General features: G+C 43.0%; 1 protein-coding gene across 1 annotated transcript in view; it reads right to left on the bottom strand.

The window, feature by feature from the left end:
- The window catches only part of SLC16A12 (solute carrier family 16 member 12), a 100,554-nt gene that overhangs the window by 66,324 nt on the left and 9,395 nt on the right, over positions 1 to 24,835 (bottom strand). Inside the window, exons 2-4 of the mRNA XM_018041575.1 lie at positions 22,213 to 22,389; positions 15,939 to 16,122; positions 5,066 to 5,136 (exon numbers count right to left, since the gene is read on the bottom strand). The gene's annotated coding sequence lies outside the window, so the exon portion shown is untranslated. The remainder of the gene's footprint in view (positions 1 to 5,065; positions 5,137 to 15,938; positions 16,123 to 22,212; positions 22,390 to 24,835) is intronic.

The raw sequence follows: 24,835 nt of genomic DNA, 5'->3' as shown, positions 1-24,835 counted from the left end.
GCAATGAAACATGCACCCATACAGATGAATCTCAGAAACCTGATACTAAGTGAAAGGAACAAGTCCCCAGATAATATGCACAGTGGTATTTCACCCTCATGAATTTCATAAAATTAAAACTAAATTGTATCATTTAGAGATGTAGACAAAATGATAAACCTATAAAGAAAAACAAGGAAGTAAATTCCACAAAACATAAGACAGTGGCTACCTAGTTGGGGGAAGGAAATGTGATCAAAGAGATCCAGCACACAAGAAGTGGGGCTGAAGGGGGAGTATCTTCTAAGATATTCGCAAACTTCTATTTCTCAATCTTTGTGGAGTTAGAAAAGGAAAAAATAAAAAAGAGCAAAACACTGAAAATGTAACTAGTCCCTCTGGTTTTGTAACTAATGGTTGTTTGCATTCTCCAGATCAGTCATTCTCATAGCAGCCAAGTAAGAACACCAGTAAGCAAAGTTCTTGAAATTAAAAGAGGCTTACTCCTTGAAATCAAAGTTATGACTAACCTAGACAGCATAGTAAAAAGCAGAGACGTTACTTAGTCAACAAAGGTCCGTCTAGTCAGGGCTATGGTTTTTCCAGTGGTCATGTATGGATGTGAGAGTTGGACTACAAAGAAAGCTGAGCACTGAAGAATTGATGCTTTTAAACTGTAGTGTTGGGGAAGACGCTTGAGAGTCCCTTGGACTGTAAGGAGATCCAACCAGTCCATTCTGAAGATCAGTCCTGGGTGTTCATTGGAAGGACTGGTGTTAAAGCTGAAACTCCAATACTCTGGCCACCTGATGCGAAGAGCTGACTTATTTGAAAAGATCCTGACACTGGGAAAGATTGAGGGCAGGAGAGGAAGGGGATGACAGAGGATGAGATGATTGGATGGCATCACCAACTCAATAGACATGAGTTTGGGTGGACTCCAGGAGTTGTTGATGGACAGGGAAGCCTGGCGTGCTGCGGTTTCATGGGGTCACAGAGTCGGACACAATCGAGCGACTGAACTGAACTGAACTGAACTGAAGCAAAGTTCTAGGCCCAGAAGAGACCAGCACCCTCAAGCATTTCCATAGAACTCTGTGAACTGTCCACTCCCCACCTTCATAAAGGTCTCTCAGGACAGCTCTCTGGTTGAACCAACGTCGTAAAGTGAGGGTGGCTGGCAACGATGTGGGGTTAAACTTTTTGTTAAAAGCAAAAATGAAATGAAGCAAGACCCTATGGTCTTTGCCCTCCACGTCCTCCGCCTGCCTTTTGTCCGTGGAGAAACTTTTGCCAAAGAATATGTTTAATCAAAGTGAGAAAATGTAGAACAAAAGAAAACAATCAAAGGAGACCAAATAATAATAGTTTAGTCATCAAGCAAACTCAAGGACCTTTAGTTTCTCCTCAAGGGCTAAAGATAATATTCTGAGCCATATCCTGTGAGCCGCCCTATAGATACTAAATCGCTCACCATGTGGAAGAAGTTAACTGCATGATGACCAGGCTGCAGCCATAACATATGCTGCTACAGTTCTTAGAACTGGCCTCAAGGAATTGAAAACAAACCAGCCCTAGAACTGAAGACTAACTTTACCCAAAACAATCAAAATGAGCGGATTAGACCACCGATGATCTATTTCAAAATGACTGTCAGAGCCGACGGTGCTGTTTCTGCATGTAGCCCTCTCCCTGTGGCTATCACAGCTTTTGCCCACTGGTTGTCAGTGGGGTGGAGGGAATCAGCCTTTGGACTGAAGTTGGCCCTCCTCTCCAATTGCTAGCATCCAAAATACAGCAAACTCTCCTTTTCACCAATCTGGCCTCTCTACTGGCTTGAGCAGCAGTCGGACTCCATTTTCAGTTCCAAAAGGATATGATCAATTCTAAACAAAAGTTTTCTTAGTGATTTAAGTATTTATTATTCAAGTGGCAAGAAATTTAGGAGCTACCTTTAACCTGATTGGTGGCATTAAGATATTGAAAGGGAAAAAGAGAGTTGGATTAAGGATGGATAAATAGGCAAAAGGAATAAAATATTATAAATAAGTAACATAAGCAACATAAAACACAAGAGAACATGCACTCTGCATAAGTCCACTTTGATACTGTATCAGAAACTAGGGGTTATAATCAATCCATTATAAAGAAAAAAGTGTTCTGGAGCCAAAAAAAAAACAGTATAAATTACAATTATTCTCATCACCACTACCAAAACATTAAAGAATGTTTCTGATTGGTTCTCACCTCTGTAACAACGGTAGCTCTCAGGACTAAGAAAATTTAGAGGATCGTGTTTTACTTCCCTATTTCCTCACTCAATGAGAATGGGTCACTCTCTCAAGAAAGCTGTGTTCACAGTGGCTTAGTTTAGTGTTAAGTTGCTTCAGTCATGTCCGGCTCTGTACGACCCATGGATTATAGCCCACCAGGCTCCTCTGTCAATGGGATTCTCCAGGCAAGAATACTGGAGTGGGTTGTTATGCCCTCCTCCAGGGGATCTTCCAGATCCAGTGATGGAACTCATATCCCTTCTGTCTCCTGCATTGGCAGGTGGGTTCTCTATCACTAGCACCACCTGGGAAGCATAGAGTTGCACAGAGTAGAGCATATAATGCCTCCTTGCCCCACTTATCCACATTCTTACGCCACTGGATACAGGAAAGTCCCACATAGGCCCACTCTCTTATGCCACCCCTCATTTAGGTTCTCTGGAGTTTGAATTCTGGAAGGGGAGCCAGTTCAATGGTAAACTGAAGCAAGCACATGTAGAAGACAGAAACCACAGATCAAGAGTTCTAAGGAGACCCCTGGAATCACTGGATCAGGCGTGCACGATCGCCTGGCATCCATGGGCCACATACAGTCTCCCAATATGGCCTGTTTGATCCTCATGCTGATTTTTTAGAAATTAGAACCAGTTTCCAATAGTTAAAACCCAGACAATTCCACAACGATCCAGATTTCTTGCTTTGCTTTAAAAATCTGGAGATTCTAACAACTCTGTGTCCCAAAACTCAGGACATGACATGATCAGCCCCTGATGTGGCTCAAGACCCTCATTTTTCAGAATGGAAAAGCTGATGCTCGACAAAGCAGACTCATAGATATCACACAGTAATTTAGAACCATTAGTGAGATGAGAACAGAGGCTATCAGGCTCTCGACTACATAATCCTGGAGACAACCCTGGAGACATTGGCCAACTTGCCAACACCATCGTCCCTAATGCTTGGCCCTGTCTAGTCATATAAGCCACAGAGCAATGTCTTAAGGAGCCTGGTCCACCTGCAAGGAGCTCAGGGATTCAGAAAGAGCTGAGAAAAGCATGGTTCTGTGCTTACCTTTCTACTTTCTGGACAGAAAGTAAACTCCTTTTATGGTTGCAGCTGCATGTCAGGGAGGGTGAGCCCTGAATTCCCAGAAGGTTCTAACACTTTGTGAGCTGGGGAGGGAGGGGAACTGAGGGAGAGGAGGCCTGTGTGTCTCTACCTCCAATCTGCACTTTAGTTAAAGAACATACACACTCTGTGTCTGTTCAGAATTGCCCTGTTTGGCCATGTGCCATGTTGATAAACATTTTCTCCAGGTCTCCTGACTCCTAACCTAGTACACATCCTATTATATGCTATTGCTATCCTGCGTACAGCTCCTGATTTAGGATTAGACCAGGACAGACATCAGAAAGAGATTAAAAAAAAAATTTCATTAAGAGAATGTTTCTCTTAAAGAAGACACTTTCTAATAAGATGTAAAGTAACTTTTTCCTATGGAGGTTAGAATTATATTTTACGTATGTATGTGAACTATGTAATTATTCCGCCAAAATGGTAAATTTATAAAGGCACACAGCCTACATAAGATAAAACTAGAAGTACAATTTTCATTTTATCTACTTCTGTACTATTTGAAAATTTAATAGGAAACAAGTATTACTATTGTACCCAGTAAAAATACAGCAACATTTCTAGTTCAACCGACTGAGATTAATTACATGAGCTATGATCTCTAATTCATATCCCATTGGCTGAAGTATAATTACTGACAAGGGAAGTGTTCCAGATATATAGTTACGTGAACAAATTAAGTTGCAAAACTGTGTACCATCTACCATGTTTTCATCAAATACATATAATATGTAAAATGTCTATAAAACATCTGAACATTTTATTTTTAAAGGATAAGATATAAAAAGGAAAGACTAAGGCAAAAGTATAAAAGAAAATGAGGGAGAATGTTGACACAGATAAAGTCAATCCACTTCCTATGGGGAGGTCACAAAAGCAGGCCTTAAAATTTCTTTCTTTTTTTTTTTTTTTTAAAATAGATATACTCTTTATTTCATAGACTGGAAGACTGAATATAGTAAAGATGTCAATTCTTCCCAAATTGGTCAATAGGATTTTTTTTTTAATTTTTTTAAATTATTTTTTATTTTTTTTAATTTTTATTTTTTATTTTATTTTATTTTTTATTATTATTTTTTTTAATTTTAAAATCTTTAATTCTTACATGCGTTCCCAAACATGAACCCCCCTCCCACCTCCCTCCCCATAACATCTCTCTGGGTCATACGTCTATTTTCTAGACGTAGAAAATAAAGGAAAACTAGCCTGAAGCTGAAGCTCCAATACTTTGGCTACCTGATGCAAACAGCTGACTCATTAGAAAAGACCCTGATGCTGGGAAAGATTGAAGGCAGGAGGAGAAGGGGACGACAGAGGATGAGATGGTTGGATGGCATCACCGACTCAATGGACACGAGTTTGAGCAAGCTCTAGGAGATGGTGAAGGACAGGGAAGCCTGGCATGCTGCAGTCCATGGGGTCACAAAGTGTTGGACGCAACTAAGCGACTGAACAATAGCCAGGTACATTATTTGTAATGTCCATAAGATAACGATAAACCAACCAGACTAAAGCCATACACGTTTTCCTAACAGTAGCAATTGTGACGCTTACCTAGTGTTTATTGCGTGCTTGGGCGTCATTTACTCTTCACTATGATGACTAAAGGGAGTGCCAACTACTAGTGCCATTGTAAAGATGGGGAAACAGAGGCACACAGAAGTTAATAAACGACTTACCACAGGTCACACAGGTGTTTAAATCCTGCCTGGAGTGCTGGCTCCAGAGTCCCCGCAAATTCAATTTGAGGCTGAAATTCAGACAGAGTGACTCTTAACCACTGTAGTATCTCTTCCGTCCCTCACAAGCAAAACTGTGTTGTAAGACCAACATTCTCAAGAGCATTCTTACGGGAGGCACTGTGACACATTTTGGAAGTCTTTTCATTTTTTATTTAATTTTTATTTTGCCATGCTACATAGCATGTGGGAAATCTTAGTTTCCCAACCAGGGATCAAACCCATGTCTCCTACAATGGAAGTTCGGAGTCCTAATCCCTGGACTGCCAGGCAAGTCCCTTGGAGGGCTTTCTAGATGGTACTATACATGTACAACTGAATAGAAGGCAACACCCTTTATCAGACCAACCCCTGGCCCCCCCACCCCCCGCTCCCCGCGGCTTCTTAAACTCTCCAGTGGTTTTCTCCACTGGCCTGAGAATACCACTGATTCTCCTTACAACACACAAGGCCTTGAAGGACCCCCTTTAAAGCTTCAATTTGTCACCTCTTGCCACTCATCCCCTCAGTCTTGCTAAAGCAGCTTCCCACGTCTTCTTTCTCTGAACATGCTAAACTCGTGTTTGCCTCTGGGCCTTTGCAACTGCTCTTTCTTGCCTGGAATCCCTTTCCAACCCCATGGTCTTTAAAAGATGGCCTCTTCTTGTCATTCAGATCTCAGGTCAAATGTCTCTTTCTAAGAGAGCCCATCCCCACCATAACAATGCATGACCTCCCTTGTCCCCCAACCTCTAGTATCTCTATTAAATCAGGCTCTTTCATCTTCTTCATAGCACATTTATCATTCTTTGAAGCTGCTGCATTCATTAATTTTTTTATTGTTTGCCTTCACTACAAAGCCATAAGCTCTATGAGCAGGAGGGAATCTTGCCTATCTTATCCACTGCTGGATTTCCAGCACCTAGAACATGCCTAATATATAACAGGTCCCAGTAAGTATTTATTGAGATTGAAAAATGGACGAAGTCAAGGTGATCCTTCCTGTGCTGCTTCTCATTTCAGTTGTCTAGGCTGGCTATTCACACAGCCCAGATCATTAACTGTTTGAAAGCTCTGCTTCAGTGAGGACAGTGTAGGGAATATATGGCCTGCACAACCACCATTTGATGCTGGAATTCAGGCAGGATTGGTGCCCCCCAAAGTATTCTGGTCCAGCTGCAAACAAAAGGCCACCACGGCATTCACCAGCTGGTGGGCAATGCTCCAGAGCAGAATTCAGCTGTGTGGCCAGGAGTTTGCATTTCAGAGCCGTGCACTGGATGGCTATCAAACATGTGCCAAGTGCCTGGAGCCCTCGGCAAAACAGAAGCAAAGAAACATCAATCATCTTGGCCGTACATTTGCCGAGCACCGATACACTCAATCCCACTTCTGCAAGGAGCGTGTCTTTAAGTTTCCAGCTGCCACATCACGTTGGCTGCTACAGATCTAGGCCAACATAATGCTTATAATACTGACTTGGCAGAGGACCAAGAATTCCCACCTTCGTATCAACTAGGTTTCCATCTGTATGAAGAAGCTGGACAGTGTTGGCACTCAGCTTCTCTTATCTCTTCATCAAGAATTAGAAAGATGAGGAGCAATGGAGGAGCAAAGCTTGTAGGAAACGTGTGCTCTAACCAAGATCAAAACCACAAGCTGAGGTCAGGGAAGGAGTTCCTATTTGGTAAGAAGAACCTTGTCAAACAGACACATACTTCATTTATTTCTCTCCAGTGAACATTCTCAAAGCAGCCCATGTTATTCAAAACAGTAGGCATTAAGGAAGATAACACAGCAGTCTCTATAACAAATGTTATTAAATGATAATCCATCAAATGATTTGTTTCTCACATAACTGGCTTCTACCTTTTTTTTTTTTTACATTATTTTCCCTTGACGTTAAAGGTGCTCATGTGCCTCTGAGGCTGCTGCCAAGTTGCTTCAGTCATGTCTGACTCTGTGCGACCCTATGGACAGCAGCCCACCAGGCTCCTCCATCCCTGGAATTCTCCAGGCAAGAGTACTGGAGTGGGCTGCCGTTCCTTCTCCACATGTGTCTCAGTTATATCCTACACTTTGAGGCCCCATGGACCGTAGCCTGCCAGGCTCGTCTGTCCATGGGATTTTTCAGGCAAGAATACTAGCGTGGGTTGCCATTTTCTCCTCCAAGGGATCTTCCCAACTCAGGGATCAGAACCTTGTCTCTTGCATTGCAGATGGATTCTCTACCCCTGAGCCGCTGAGGGAGCCCCACGACATTAGCGATATCTTCGTAAAGTGATAGGTCTTTGACTAGCCTCATAATATACACATAGCCTTGTTTCATTTGAAAAGGTGGTCAAAATGTGCTTTGGCAAAGAAGAAAACTCACAAACAATTAATGGAGTGCTAATCCATAGTTGTTACCCCAATCCCACTTAGAATTATACAAAGGTCCCTGTAAAATCACACTAACTTGTAAAGAACCTCTCTTCCTGGCTCTGTGTCTTCTCTGAGTGGAAGCACAGAGGGATAAAGGAGACGAAATATGAGGTGATTTCACACCCAGGAGGGTGGAGAAGGGAGCCCCTGAGTACCCAGTAAGCGCCTTGAGTATGTGGATTTCGAAATGTGCATAAAGAAAGAAAAGGTGCAAATAGGTGAGTCATGGGCAGTGACCTGAAAAATGCCATGGGGCCAGGTGGGTCAGGAGAGGTGGGGGTGTGCAGTCATTGGTCAGATGGAGAAGAGATTGGTGGGAAGGGGGTGGCAGGGGAGTCTGCAATTGTCCCCATATGATTTGGACTACTAAGGCCACACTGAGCTGGTGCTTCGGTGATGGACAGGAATGGCAGCCCTCAGAAAAGGCTCTGGAGGAAGACAAGTCACATGTCTATTGGCTAGAAAGGGGCAAGGGGAGGTGACAGAAAGCGAAATCCTAAAGTCATTGACTGCTTATCTTTTGAGAAGTTTGGGAGAAAACCAAGCACGTTGAGATGAAATGAACAGAGACGTCTTATCCAGATGTAATGATTAAGAAGTGAAATCACTCTTGTGCCTCCGGGATATACAATCTGTCCTCAGCTTCACCTCCCTCCAGCTCTACAAGACCCAAATTTAGTCATCAGATCTTACCACTCTTTCTCGTAGCCACACAAAACTAGCACAAGTCCTAACAGCCCAAGTTAAGACCGTTGCAAGAGTCTCTCTGACTCTGCTTCAAATTCTTGGTCTTCAAACAAGGCAGCCAGAATTATCATGTCAAGAGAAAACAAACCAAAAAAAAAAAAAAAAAAAGTTTCCTTAGACCAGAAAAAGCTCCCTTAAAAGGTCACTGATAACTGATTAAACCAGTCAATCACTTGTAAAGAAGCCCTTAACTAGTGCCTTTCCTTATCACCTATTCCCTGGCTCATTACTCTATCTCTAAAAACAAAACATACTTTGTAACCCACTCTCGCACATGTATTACTGTAAACTGAACAAGCCTTATTTTCATAAATGTAATTTTCTCCATGTAAGGATTTCTTTCAACTCTTTCTGAATTGATTCCTATGCAATCTTTACTGCCTTTTAAGCTGACGAAGGCACTTGCTATGAGCCTTAAAACTATTTGGAAAATTACAAAATGCATAATTTCACAGAAGAGGAAATAAAGAAGCCTTCCCTTTCATTTGCAATCAACCAAGATGACCAGTCATAACCTTGGTGAGTAAACACACCTAAAAAGGAGATTTCTTCATGCTAAAAATCCAAATGGGGGAGGAAGACACATTTGGGCAGCAGAAAGTCACCTGCCAAGGCCTAGTGATAGCAGTGCCCTGCTGTGCTTAGTCACTCAGTCGAGTCTAACTCTTGCGACCGCATGGACTGTAGCCCGCCAGGCTCGTCTGTCCATGGGGATTTTCCAGGCAAGAATACTGGAGTGGGTTGCCGTGCCCTCCTCCGTGGGATCTTCCCAACCCAGAGAGACCCTGGTCCCCCGCACTGCAGGCAGATTCTTCACCATCTGAGCCATCAGGGAAGCCCATGAATACTGGAGTGAGTAGCCTGTCCCTTCACCAGGGGATCTTGCTGACCCAGGAATCAAACCAGGGTCTCTGGCATTGCAGAGAGGTTGTTTACCAGCTGAGCTACCGGGGAAGCCTTGGTGACAGCAGTCTCTGTAGTCTAACCTGCTGCCAAGAAGCCCTGTTTCTGCTTCACTGAACAGAGGAACGTGCGGCCGCTGGGCCTCCAGCATCTATGGATGGCCTCAACCTGTGCAAAGCGGCAACGTGACGGGGCAGCACCGAGGCCAATGGATGGCCTCAACCTGTGCAAAGTGGCAACGTGACGGGGCAGCACCGAGGCCAAAGTCAACAAGCATGAGGACCCACGTGAAGTCTGCACAGTCAAGGGTAAACAGGAGCTACTGTCAACCTCTGAATTAAAACAGCTTGATTCTGAGTTTCAAGCATTTTTAACTACATGCATTATACATGCTAAATTGGGGAAAAGGAGAGAATAGAGAAAAAAGACAACAATAAAAAACATTTACATCCTGCCAACTAATAAGCACTGTTTTCAGTAGAATAAATTCTTTGAAATCTTTTATATTATATATGTATGTAAACGTGCAGCTGTGCTATGCTCAGTGGCTCAGCTGTGTCCAACTCTTTGCCATCCCGTGGACTGTAGCCCTCCAGACTGCTTTGTCCATGGAATACATCTTTTTTTAAAGCAAACCTGAGAATTCATACCCATTACCACGGTTATTATTAAAAACAAAACCAAAAAAGTTAGCAAGGTGTTAGTAAGGATGGGGAGAAACTGAAACCCTTGTGTATTGCCGGTGGGAATGTAAAATAGTGCAGCAACTATGAAAAATAGTGTGGCGGTTCCTCAAAGAGTCAAAAGTAGAATTATCACATGATCCAACAATTCCACTGCTGGGTACACACCTAAAAGAAATGAAAGCAGGAACCTGAACAGATATTTGTACCTCCTTGTTCACAGCAGCATCATTCCCAGTAGCCAAAAGATTAAAAAATGTGAAAGCGTCAGTCATTCACGTGTATCCAACTCTTAGAGACCCCAGGGACAACAGGCTCCTCTGACCATGGAAATCTCCAGGCAATACTCAGTGGGTAACCATTCCCTTCCCCTGAGGATCTTCCCAACCCAGGGCCTAAACCAGGGTCTCCCACAGTGCAGGCAGATTCTTTACTGTCTGAGTCACCAGGGAAGCCCCAGCCAAAAGACAGCAGCAACTCAAATATCCAGATGAATGGATAAACAAATAACAGAATATTCTTCAGCCTTAAAAAGAAACCTCTGACTCATGGTACATCACCGATGAACCTTGAAGACATTATATGAAGTGAAATAAGCCTGTCCCAAAGCGGCAAACAAGGTATGCTTGAATTTATGTGAGGTATCTAGAATGGTCAAATTCATAGAGAATGGCAGTTGCCAGGAGCTGGAGGAGGGAGAACAGGGAATTATTGTTTAATGGGCATGGGGTTTCAGTTTGAGGTGATAAAAATGTTCTGGAGACAGATGGTGATGATAGCTGCACAGCAATGTGGCTGTACTTTAACATCACAGAACTATACTCTTGTTTATTGAAATACAGTTGATTTACAAAGTTGTGTTACCTTCACATGTTCAGCAAAGTGATTCAGTTATATATATATATATATATATGTATGTGTGTATATATATATATACTTCAGTCTTTAGAACTATACGTTTTTTTAATATATTTAATTGGAAGATAATTGCTTTACAATATTGAGTTGGTTTCTGCCATACATTGAGTTGGTTTCTGCCATACATCAACATGAATCAGCCACAGAACTATACTCTTAAGAATGGCTGAAATGGTAAATTTTACATATTTTTTACCAAAATAAAAAAAAGGATCATCCTATCTGTAATTTGCTCTTTTCACTTCATTTGATACCATGAACGTTAATAAAGGTACTCTGTCTGAGCATTCAGACATGATTGCAAAGTATTTGCCTGTACGAAAGTACCATAATGGGTTTCACCAGTCCTGGATGTTGGACAGTTATTAGGTTGCCTCTGATTTTTCTCTTCCCACAAGACGCTGAATGATTCAATCATGAGACATATCACAGTACATTCCTGATGATCCTTCTTTTGGATTCATTCTGGTCATTCACAAATACACTGTAAATCTTCCACGTCAGTCAGCAAAATTTCCTCACTATTAAGAAATATTTATTAACTACTTGTCCCTGGTAATATATTAATCATTAATAACAAAGATAACGATTGATACTTAATTTAAAATATTTATTAAGTACTTATCTGTTTTCAAACTTACTGGAGGAAAATTAGAAATGTTACTGACTGAACATGACACCCTGGGCAAGATTCAAAATATCTCACAGGAGAATGAGAAAGGCACTGATCACTCAGAGGAAAGGCTGGCTGGACAATGGGTCAGCCAGACCAGTGCCCACCGTCTGATCAACCCCACAGAAACGATTTCCCCAGGAGTATGGGATAAAATGGGAGTTCTAAAGTAAAATTATCTGAACAGACCCTATTTTTTGTCAGTTGGCCAAAGGAGAAAGGGGCTTCCCAGGTAGGGCAGTGGTAAAGAATCCACCTACCAGTGCAGGAGATGCAAGATACATGGGTTTGATCTCCGGGTCAGGAAGATCCCCTGGAGTAGGAAATGGAAACCTACTCCAGTATTCTTGCCTGGAAAATTCCACGGACAGAGGAGCCTGACAGGCTACAGTCATGGGGCCGCAAAGAGTCAGACACGATTGAGAACAAGGACACAAAAGAGGAAGAGCATAACTGGGGAAAGAGGAGTCAGACTCTAGACTGGTAAAGTTAAATATCCCTATGGGACATGGAAATGGACAGTCGAGAGGTTCTGTCAGATAAACTGGTCTAGAGGCCAGGAGACAAGATATGGTATCCAGATCAAATATGCACTTGGAAAAATCAGAGCACAGAGTTGCTCACTGAGATCTCTGAAAGCAGGGCTTTCAGACTTTTGTGGGCATCACCTGTTAATGTCAGAGTCCATTCAGCAGGTCTGGGAGAAGCCTGAAACTCGCATTTCTGACAAGCTAGTGGGTGAAGCCTATGGTGATGCCCAGACTATAAACTCAGGAATAAGGTGTCTTGAGGATGGATAGAAAAGGAGAGAAAGAGTAGGACTTCAAGGAACCCTGATCTTTAAGAGAAGATTAGGAGAAGAGGAGGCTACAAGGGAATTGAGAAAGAAATGAGAAGTCCAAGAGAGTCTGGGATTACTGAGGTCAAAGGAGAAAGGAAGAGTATCACAGCCCTGCTGATGGATAAGGTAAGACCTGAAGAAGAGGTACTTAGTCCACTTGGGCTATCACAACCAAACACCAACAGTGAACGTTTATTCTCCCACAGTTCTGGAGTCTGCAAGTCCAAGATCAGGGTGCCAGCCTGCTCAGGTTCTAGTGAGAGCTCTCTGCCTGGCTCGCCGTCAGCCACCTTCTTGCTATGTGCTCACATGGCCTCTCCTTGGTGTGTATATGGACAGAGAGATATTCCTCTGTCTCTGCTTCTCGAAGTGACGTGAAAGTCACTCAGTCATGTCCAACTCTTTGCGACCCCATAGACTATACAGTCCATGGAATTCTCCAGGCCAGAATATTGGAGTGGGCAGCCTTTCCCTTCTCCAGGGGATCTTCCCAACTCAGGGATCGAACCCAGTTCTCCCACATTGCAGGTGAATTCTTTACTAGCTGAGCCACAAGGGAAGCCCAAGAATACTGGAGTGGGTAGTCTATCCCTTCTCCAGCGAGGAGTCGAACCAGGGTCTCCTGCATTACAGGAGGATTCTTTATCAGCTCAGCTACCAGGGAAGCCCCTCTTCTTCTTACAAGGACACTAGTCCAAAGTCCAATCATGGGGCTCACCCTCATGATCTCACCTAAACCAAGTACCTCCCAAAGGCCTTACCTTCTAATTCCATCACATTGGAGGTGAGGGCTTCAGCGAGTGAACTGCAGGGGTGAGGGGAGGGGGGGAGGTACACAAACACTGCACCCCTAACAGTGCTCACTGGACTTAGCCCACTTGCGCTATCACAACAAAGCACCAACAGTAAACATTGATTCTCCCAATAAATGGAGTCTGCAAGTCCAAGATCACGGTGCCAGTCTGGTCAGATTCTAGTGACAGCTCTCTGCCTGGCTTGCATCCTAGCTCCATGCAGCACCCTCAACAAAGAAGAGAAGACAGGAGCTCCTGGGTGGGTACACATGCCAAGAGGCTCTGGAAACAGAGATCCAGGCCACAAACATTCACATCCCACACATCTGTTAATTTGCTAAAAGGACACTTGCCCTGAGCACTACAGCCTGAAGAGAACAGTCAGAGGGCTCAAATCCCTGCCAGCAGCCTGCATTTTCTCTAAAACTACCAATTTTGCCTCGCTTTTGCAGGCCCAGTAGAAGTTCCGTTTGTGAAAACTGAAGACAAGTGCAATCGCAAATGCTTCTTGTCCCCATATTACCACAAGAAGCTCAAAGACAAGGCACATGGGTTCCCAGGTCCAAGCTCCCAGGTTTGTTATTCTAGTTGGTCACTCTGCAGAAAGCCCTGCAAGAGCCTCACTCCCTTGGAACGGCTTCCTGGGGAGTTCTGAGCTCAGCTCACGGTTCTCTGATCCCAGCCTTGGGATCAACTGACGAGGGCAGCCATAAACTGCACTTAGCCATTATGCGTTAACCTTGGAAAGTCATCACAGTCAATATGAGAGATGGGATCTCCCACAGTGCTTTATTCTCAATTAAAATTAAAGTCAAGTAAACCAGGAGCTGCCTTGTACAGCCAATAATATTTTATATTGCAGCTATTAGAAATATTAAGACAACGGACCAAGCAGAATGCTAATAAGAACCTATCTCAGCCTCCATTCCAACAATTCCAATAATCTCATTTATTTATCCATTTATTTATTTATTCATTTATCCAGAAATATCAGCTATGTGGAAAAGGCCTAAAAGCTAACAACACCAAAATCTATGCAATTTATTCATAGAAACTCATCAATGTGTCTGATTCACTTACTCTAGAGATAATTCTAACTGGTTATCTGTTTTTCAAGGCAGCTACAAATTGGAATGTAAGCTCCAGAGCAGGAGTTTTTTAGGGTTTGTTCACTGAGGTATCCCTAACACTGAGAACAGAACTCAAGTATCTAATGGATGGCGAGAGAGGGAACCTTTATACGTTCTCAATTTTATAGCCCAGACTCACCATATTATGTCACCACTCAGCTACCTCATATGCTTGAGCCCCCAAAGACCTCTGATTCCGCAGACACTGGTTTCAGTGCCGTGACAGAACCCTGGCTTGTGAATGGACATTCTAAATATTAATAACTAATACAAATTCTAGTAGGAATAAAAATATTCCCTCTGTGATCTTGCTTCCCCTGGTTATTTGCTTGGCAGCTTACTTTTTCCCAGAAAAATAAATGTCTACCTTGTTTCTTTCGAGATTATAAACTCCTTTACACTAGTTAATTGGGGTAAATTGGTTGAATTGAGCTGGAAAGGGAAATTTTATCTTGGTCTTCAACATTTGAAGGCTGTCTAAACTGAAATCCACCTGGAGAGAAACAGAGTCTCACAAAAATTGATAAACAGAAGCCTCAATTAAAGAATCAGGAGATGAGAAAGGGGAGCATTTAAGCCCTGTGATGATAACAGAGTCCAGCAGGAAGAAGAAACACTTCTCTTCTTTCCCGGCAACAGCTCAGCCAATTAAAAGCCATGGATTCTGTGTTTACTCTAGCCCTCCCAACTTCATTTTCCCCTCCACTGGCTGTGGAGAGACTTACACGTGGCTCACCATGGTTGCAGACCCCAAACTGCAATTCTGTACTGATCCTGAATAAACCCATCTTGGTGAGAGAACTATCTGGCGGTTTATTTGTCTTAGGTCAACAGTGTGAGTAATTGCTTATAATCCCCTCTCATTACCTGGCATATCATAAGAACTAAGTGGCACTGTAATTTCCCATTTGAAACACAGCACTTTTTTGGATTAACATTCTGATCAAGTTACAACAGTTTTGTGGCCAATCTGATATTTCCAATAACGGCCAGGAATCTACTAAATCCACCATACGCAAACAGTTTTTGTCAAGGTCTAATCCAAGAAAGATTAAAATGTTTAAGAGTCATTTTTTAAAAATTTAAAATGAAAATAGCTTATTGAATTCCATTGGGAGAATGGGGAGATTAAAAATGTATGTTCTCATAACCCAGAACACCAACTTTATTGAACAGGAGACTCACCACCTCTTTAATCAAGAAGTTCCTGCCTGGGCATCTCTAAGAAATAGTCCTGCAAGGACAGCTGGGTAGTTTTTATGGCCTTTCATATTTATATATAACTCTCCCATTCATGGGTGTCCCCAGTGGCTCAGTGGTAAAAAAAAAAAAAAATCCGCCTACCGTGCAGGAGATATAGTAGACAGTTTTGATCCTTGGAGGAGAAAATGGCAACTCACTCCAGTATTCTTGCCTGAAAAATCCCATAGACAGAGGAGCCTGGCAGGCTACAGTTTAAAGAGTCAGACATAACTGAGTGACTAAGAATGAGCTACCATTCACAAAGCGGGTTATCAGGCATCATCCATTCTCTAAACCACTCAAGGGATTGATTCCCACGTTCCCACAATAATAGAAATTATAAGTTGCCCCACAGACTTAAAAACAACTTTTCAAGACGAAGGAAAAATAAAGGAACTCCCCAGATGTTAAATGTATTCCTCTACTGCTAATCACATCTTATTTCAGAAACATTAAAACAAGAAGCCACAACAGTGTACCTTCGAAACCGAGACTAGAATCTTCTGATCTTCAGGAGACTTGCCCAGGGTCGCTGGAAGACGTGACTAGGGCTAGCGCATCTTCATTTCTTTCGTGCGACAGCAGCGCTGGTACATGCAGGCACTGAACAAGCAGAGATGAGCAAACGTCCTCCCCGCCTCTCACGGTCAGGGGCTCTGCTCTCTACCTGGGCAAGGCAGGAAGTCAGGGCAGCAGAGATGGCTCTCCTCCCCCCAAAGCACTGGCGCCCAGGACACTCAAGCTGCAGCCAAACCTGGGAGGATCCTGGTTCCCAGAGCCCAGCACCTCGCTAGCCTCACCCAGGTAGGTCCTGGAGAGGACAATGCATTCCTGAGCCCCACCTCTGCCCTCTCGGCAGTTCTCGCTGGAGACAGGCCTGCCTGGCTCCTTTAGGCAATCTGTCCACACAGAGAAGGTGGCCAGGGAGCATACCCACCAAACAGTTAGCTGTGTAGGCCTGGGGCAAGGGAGAAGCAGAGGTGGGGTGGGGAAGTAGTAGGCCCTTTATGCCCTTCTGCAAAGTCTGAATGATTTTAGAGGTAATTTTGAAAATGAAAATCTGGAAAAGAGAAGCCAAGAGAAGCAAACACACAGTGTGCAATTTGGATATAGGAAGGTTTGGGTTGAAATCTGGGCTCTCCTATCGACTTGCTGGGTAACCGGGTCTCCATCTTCTACCTACTTCACAGGGCTATTCCAAACAACGTCGAAACTCTCTGCCTCCCCTCTCCACCATCCTGGTCACACTGTGTGGTCAGTCTGTTAATGGGTTCCTCCAAGTGGCCCCACTCTTTGCTTTTTCCTATTATCACATACCGCATATTAGTGTTTAAAATTACTGGGGGAAACATACAGACAGAGAATACAATTTGTATCATATATACTCCACTCCCAACTATGATTTTTAAGAATCTGTTTAAATATAGTGGCAGTTCCTTCCTCAGACTTTCTGTTGCTACGTAGCTCTGTTCATTAATGTATCTTGTAGACAATGGGAAGACTTTGGGAGAAGTATTTTAGGAATTGTTGAAAGAATTACACGGGGTCATAGGAATGAGTCTTTCTACTTGCTCCTCAAAACCAATAACAACTATTTCATGTTCATACTGCACCAGCAAAAAAAAAAAAAAGAAACAGTATCTCTCACTTCATTTTTCCCATCAGTTTACTCACAGAATGTCTTAAGAGTATAGCAGCGGTCCCAGCATGAGGGCCAGAACCATGAATAAAAAGCAGATGTGTCTGAAAAATAGGCCTTTAGGGAGCCCATGAGCATGCAGATCAAGAAGTCTCAGGAGGGAGTTCCCTAGCAGTCCAGTGGTTAAGATTCTCTGCTTCCACTGCAGGAGACATGAATGCAGTCCCCGGTTGGGGGAACTAAGATCCCAAATGCCACGCAGCATGGCCAAAAACAAGCAAAAACAACAAAACAAAATAACCAAGAAGCCTCATGAGCAGTAACTCACATTATGGACAGGATGAATCAAGATGCGTAAGCTCAGTTTCTCTTCTGAACTCTACAACAAATGGGGAGGAATGGACGGGAGCTGAATTTCCTCAATATCCAGTACAAGTTGAGCTATGCAAGCACTATTGTTATGATGAGTGCCAAAGGGGCCTAGGGAAAAAGTACATTATGTTGTATCAGAAAAGAGAGTTTAGATTTTCTGGAAATATTTTATGGTCTTAGGCATTTGTTATGAAATAGCAGAATGAAAAAAGACATAATCCTCAAATAACACTACATACAAGTGTGGCATTTTCATCACTCAAAAGCCTTCCCTGAGTCAACCAAGTAACTCATAAAAATTTCAAACTCCATCACCCAGCTAGCTATTCTCCTTCAAGGAAACTATCATAAGGATATAAACCAAAATACTCCTACAGGAAACGTTCACTCCACAGCATTGTTCAGAGCAAGGCAATATGCAGCATTCAAACAAATGATGCCCCACACTCACTGACTTCATTATCCGCTGGATCTTTCGACCATGAAGCCTCCATACAATACAAATTCAGTCGTGACCTCTTCATAAGGCTCAGATGACACAATAGATACAAGAGCCTAAGAAACCTTGCTAAACCCCTCTACTATTTCAAAGGTACAAATATGCAAAAAGCTTATACCTGGGGAAAGAAAGCAACAGCGGAAAGAAAAGCATCACGTGTTCTAAAAGCACACGTACACCCGTGTTGTGCAAATCGCCAGAGCGGTAAGCCCGGAACTAGTGAGCTAAAGATGACGAGCGACAGGTAACCGAACAATTGTCTGGGGCCCCACAGCCAGCTGCCATTACTGAGTCACAAAGGCCAAAACAATGGGAGCCCTGGCTGAAACTGAGCCCACAGCTGTTGACCCTCCCTACCTTAAGCTCTACTGTTGCAATTTCTGCTTAACTGAAATCAGAAATAAAACGCTTTGTAGGATGCCTTGAGTTGCTTGGTATATGTTTAAAGAATAATAAAGAGCGTGTGTTTAAGCCTGTAACAGGCGCCTGGAACGTGCAAATATCAGTAAATAAAAGTTGTTACTCTTGCTAATCATTATCAATATTATTATTAAATAAATAATTATCATTTGTATAGCTCCTTAAAGTTTATATAAAATGTTGTCTGACAATGAAAAAGAGGCTCACAGAATCTGGTAATTTTGATAAGAAAGAAAGAGGCTCACCGAATTTGGTAATTTGTTCAAGTTCACACTGCCAGCAAATGCTGAAGTTGGGATTTGACTTCCATTTGAGCTGTTTTCTCCTTGATGAGTCAGGAATCTTGTAAGAATGGCCTCAAGACTTCTTTCTATCTATCATGGATATGATTCCCCAAATCCAGTCCTTCCTAAATGGCTCACCAAGAACTACAACAATCCTGTTCCCCCTGTCAGTCATGGACTGACTTAAGGACAGGGCAGTGACTTGGGGAAAAGTCTTTCGGGAGATTCTGAGAAAGGTTTCCACACTACTGAGGAGATGAGAAGACACGGCTTCTTCCCTTCCCCTCGACTTTTTCTATCTCAATATGAACCTTCAAGCTATCTTGCATCTCGGGATCATGAGGAGAGTCAGGCTGAAATAAAACCAATACAGGGCAGGAACAAAGCCAAAAGAATCATGGAGAAACAAACTCAGAGCCAGACACTCTGCTCCTGACTATACTCTGCTTCTGCTACACAAAGGAATTCTCCTCCTGACTAGGAAAGCCAGTCTGGGTTAGAGCTTCTGTTCCTCACACCCAAAATACCCTACCTGATACATTATTGACACGTGCCACCTTGTATCAGACCACGCTTACATACTTTTTTTCCCCTAGTAGCTTCATATCTTCACATGTGGGGATTTCTAAGCTCACATCAGATGTAATTTTGATTTCCCCAAATCCTAAATGGGCAGAAGGAAAAAGGAGACAGTGCTATGCACAGCTGTACAAAGGGAACATATACAGCTGGTTCCCACCACACGGCTAACTATAGAAGCAAAGGACACCACGCTGAGTCCCAGGGAAGTTTCCGGCCCCTCTCCCACGATCCCCACCCCCACAAATCACAACAAAGCTCGAAGCCTGATGCAACCGCCTCTCCATGCCCAGAGAGCATCGTACAGCACACGACCAGAAGAAAGAAAGAGGAAGGAGAAGGAAGAGGAGGAGGCGATTTCTTAAGCGTGTGTCCTCTTTTCTTTCCAAGGCGATAACAGCAGTTTGGCGAAAGCACCCAAACTTGCTTGTGAAATGTGCTGTTTTGTCAATTAACACTTCACATTCTTTTTTCAAAAATTACAATGCAGAGAACCCACTATGTTGCTCAGGGAACTGTACTCAATGCTCTGTGATGACCTAAATGGGAAGGAAATCCAAAAAAGAGTGTATATATGTATACGTATAGCTGATTCACTTTGCTGCACAGCAGAAATTGACACAATATTGTAAAGCAACCACACGCCAATAAAAATTAACTTAAATATAAAATAAAACAATGTAATAACATCATGAAATTCAAAAAATTACAGTGCAAAATTGAAGTAATTCAACTGTTCTCTGCCAATGTTCTACTGAGACCGTTGAAGTGATTTTTATTGCATGTCAGGTATCAGCTACCCTTTTGCACCTTTCCCTAAAACCAAAACACACTTGAGTTGTAGCTTTCTAAACTCTAGACCAGTCTTCAGATCTTCTCAGCACAACCCTCCCAGGAGAAGCAGGGTCTCCCTCTCCTGTTTGCTTTTATTGGCATCCTAATTATAATTGTTATTTTTTAATTGAATATTTTCTGTGACAAATATGCAAGAAAGTGCTTTCCCCAAGTCTGTTTATTATAAACACATAGCAAGGCATTATGTTCATTGTTATTATTACCTTTGGTCCTTGCACTGAATTATTTTGTATAAACATTCTATTATTGACTACCTACAACAGCCCTCACATCCATCTAATTTCTTTTGCTCATCTAGTTTCTACCCTACAGTTGCTCAAAATCAAAACAAGAAAAACTTTGTAAAGCACTATCACTTAAGCAGGAGGATTTAGTAAAAGGCTAACTTGATTGCGTGTATTATTCAGTGAACTAATCCTTGAAATGTTTTTAGAATTAATGGCTTTTTTATTCCGTAAATCAGAATCCACATAAGAAAAAAAAAACCATGTACCCAATATCTCTAGTGATGTCAGCCTTGAACTTGACCTTGACCTCATGAGATTTACCTCCAATCCACTTGAGTCATCTCCTCCCAAAGCCACAGCATCAACCTATCATCACCTGTGCCTATCCTTTTTTTTTTAATCCTCACTTCTGAAATGTGGGGTTGTTGTGGGAATGAAATATCCCTCTCTAAGCCCAGCTTCCTATGCTCCCCAAGACTCTAGTTCCTCCCATGCTACTGCACCTAGCTTTCAACCTCCTTGAACCCTCAGGCCCCTTGATTCTCCCTTTTCTCCCATGTCATCAGCCAATCCTGCTCTAGATTCCTTCTCCTTAGAGGCTAAAGCTCATGATCCATCATATCCATTGCTCTCTTTCTGGCATCCCCAGTCCTTCCAAGCCGCCAATCTCCCACTCCACATCAGTTCAAACATCCAAACATTTCCATTCCTATAACTGGTAAGGCTTGTTTTGCTAGAGGCACTCTCTCAACCTTACAGATTAATGGTGTGACACAATTATGATTTCCAACACAGGCTAAGTGCTCGGAGTGACTCAACAACAATATGTTACAATGTAATATGTGACAATATGTTACACCAATTCCATAAGCACATTGGTTGAAAATCTTAAGTACCCAACGCACCTGCCATGTCCAGCAGCAGAGTACAATGGGGAAAAGCCTTGCACCCTGGCTCTGCCCCTTAGTAGCTGTACAACCCCAGACAACTTGCTTAACCCTTCTATGCTTTGTCTCATTTGTCAAATTAGGATAATAATTCCATCTTTAAAGTGTTGTTGCAAGAAATTAGCGAGTTAATATATGTAATTTTAACAAAGCTTAGAGAATAAAAATTGTCCAAAACTATTGGTGTCAGTTACTATTTTAGAGAGAATTGGGGCCACTGGACAGGAAGAATGAGAGAAAATAAAGAAGGGAAATGACAGAAAGAGAAGGGGTGAAAACTCCCCTTCTGCCTTCCCACCCTTTCTAGCCACCTCCAATCATTTTCTTTCTTCACGTTCCCAGCCTCTTAAGAACCCATCTAGGCTGACTGTCTCCTCACCCCTTTTTTCATTCCCATGTCCATGCAATGGAATTTGCCACCTGCCTCCATACACACCATATAAGCTATCTTTGACATTACCACCAATGACTCCCAGTTGTCAGTGGTGGCTGTGCCATCCTTGATTAACTGACCCTTTCTGTATCATCTGATCCTGCTGACTTCTCTCATTGTTGAACTCTTTCTCCCCTGAATTTCCATTACAGGAGTCTCTCCTGTTGAGCTTTCCTCCCCTCAAACCTGTCCTTCCCAATTCTCTGGCTAGATCCTTCCTCCTCTGACCACTCATTAGATTTAATTCATTCATTTTGTACTCAGTCCTGCCCTACTCTTTGCGACCCAGTGGACTGTAGCCCGCCAGGCTCCTCTGTCCATGGGATTCTCCAGGCAAGAATACTGGAGTGGGTTGCCGTTTCCTCCTCCAGGGGATCTTCCCGACCTCAGCAGCAAACCCAAGTCTCCTGCGTCTCCTGCACTGCAGGCAGATTCTTTACCGCTGAGCCACCAGGGAAGAGTTTATTCATTTTTTCAACACGTGTACTGAACACTTACCAAAGGGCAGGTACCATGACAGTTGCTGCAACCAGTTAGGCAGGGACAGCTGAAACCCAGCTCCAGAGGGCTCTATTCACGGTGAGATGCCATGACTCAGACACCTGAGCGGTACTTCAGACATCTGAAGTTGTGTGACGGCTGTGACACGACTCAGCTCCTGCCCTCACACTTTGTCTAGGGAAAAGATCAGCATGTAACTAGACAATCAGAAAACATAAAGAAAGGTACAGCGACCAAGGGAGAATGTGAACACACTGTAGCGACTCTCGAAAGCGTGTTTCCGATCCATTTCACACTTCACTCTTCACATGCCGCCGCTGCTGCTAAGTCACTTCAGTCGTGTCCGACTCTTAGCGGCCCCATGGACTGCAGCCCACCAGGCTCCTCTGTCCGTGGGACTTTCCAGGCAAGAGTACTGGACTGGGGTGCCATTGCCTTCTCCGACTCTTCACATACTGCCCAGGAAATTACATCCCATCGTGGGTTTGTAACTGAACCTAGTAGCCAGTGATGACCGAATTTTGCATTATTTGCAGAGAATTTTATATTGCCTACCAAACTTCTCTACCACATGTCCTAGAGGGCACCAAGCACCAAAATTATAAACATAAACACAGCAGAAGTCTTACCCTGAGGTATTAATCTTATTTCCCATCCATATCACATCAGCACACTCCCTGATTCGTCATCCTCTTGAACTTTCTGGAAGCCTGACTGTTATCTGTTAAACACAAGCTGATTTTATCAGCAAACCGCTAGTCCTATCCAACTCCCCTGTTTAAAAGCTTTCAAGGATTATTCTTAGGAGCCAAAGCAAAACTGAAATTCCTTCTACCTTAGTGTCCCTAAATGACCTAGCTCCTCCTCCTACCTTAGCGTCCCTAAATGACCTAGCTCCTGCCTGCTCTTCCTGCATCTATGTGGTACACCCTACACGTCAGCCACACCAAACCACCCTGAAGAACCAGGCAGTTCTTTCAATCTAGTGTCCTTTCCACCTCATTGTCTTTGTACCTACTGTTCCTGTTGCCTAGAACTGCCCTTCCTCCGGCTGCTCACCTCATGAATTTCTACAACTGTTTGACCACTCTAGGCAGAGTTAAGTGCCTCGGTCTCTGAACTCCCATGGAAGGAGATCACTTCTGGGACTCATCATAGTGCTATGATTCTTTGCCCACACACTCGTCTCCCTGAGGACAGTGTAAGCCTCCGAGAAAGAACCCTGCCTGTTCTCTGTGGGTCCTCAGCATTGAGGGCAGCGTCTAGCACATGCTGTGTACTCAGCCAGGTAAAGAGGTAAACTCACTGAGTTAACATCCCTTCATCACAGTACCGGGCTTCCCTGGTGGCTCAATAGTAAAGAACCCACCTGCCAGTGCAGGAGATATAAGAAAGGTGGGTTCGATCCCTGGGTCAGGAAGATCCTCTGGAGAAGGAAATGGCAACTCATTCCAGTAATCTTGCCTGGGAAATCACATGGATAGAGGAGCCTAGTGGGCTACTTAGCAACTAAACCACAACAATAACCACAATATTCTTTATTAGGGACTTTTTTTTTTTTGGCCACACTGTGCAGTTTGCAGGATCTTGGTTCCACAGTCAGGGATCAACCCCAAGTCCTAATGAGTGGCCAGCCAGAGAATTCCCCAGAAGAGAATTTTAAGAGTATTTAAAACTATTAAAAAAAAAAAAACTAAACTGAAACTTTACCTTAATATAAGCTGTGTTTGGAACCAATTAGGTATACTATGGGGCTTCCCAGGTGGCTCAGACGGTAAAGCCTGCAATGCAGGAGACCTGGGTTCAATCCCCGGGTTGGGAAGATGCCCTGGAGGAGGGCATGGCAACCCACTCCCATATTCTTGCCTCAAGAATCCCCATGGACAGAGGAGCCTGGCAGGCTACAGTCCATGGGGTCGCAAAGAGTCAGACACGGCTGAGCAACTAAGCACAGCACAGCACAGGTATCTTATCATGCAGGAATTTATAAAGAAAGCAGAATATATCAGGATACTTCTGAGATGCCAATTTGGGGGAGTAAAACGACTCAATGTTATTTGAAATTCTAGTTAGACCTCCATCTCTAATAAAATTAAAATATATGGTTGCCTATATTTTATGTGAATGTGGAAGATAATCAAAGAAGTCAACCTAAAGAAGTATAAAAGGAATAACCCATATGAGAAGATAACATAAAAAAGAATATATACATATGTATAACTGAATGAACCGGAAATGAATACAACATTGTAAATCAACTATATTTCACTAAAATTTTTGTAAAAAGAAGTGGGAAATGTGTGGGGCTTAATTTTTGATCCAGTGACCAGTCCCTTTATCATTGGAACACCCTACCTATTGAGCAAAATTTGTTTGACAGTATCTTGTTTATGAACATTTATTCTTTACCCAGGTACTTTGAGTTCTTCTAAGGTTTGTGAGTATTTCTTAATGGAGTTAATACACTGTTGCCTGGTAAGCCTTGTAACTAAAAGTGACAAACAGCTGGCCAGTATGGAGGGCAGGGTTGTGTCAATGAAACAAAATCTAAGTTTCAGATCCATGTGGAATGAACCTTTACCCCTGGGCTCACTGGGATCATACTCAGAACCTAACAGTC

Source organism: Capra hircus, chromosome 26 (assembly GCF_001704415.2).
Source record: "Capra hircus breed San Clemente chromosome 26, ASM170441v1, whole genome shotgun sequence".
Taxonomy (NCBI): Eukaryota; Metazoa; Chordata; class Mammalia; order Artiodactyla; family Bovidae; genus Capra; species Capra hircus.
This window is presented reverse-complemented; position numbering and strand designations above follow the sequence as displayed.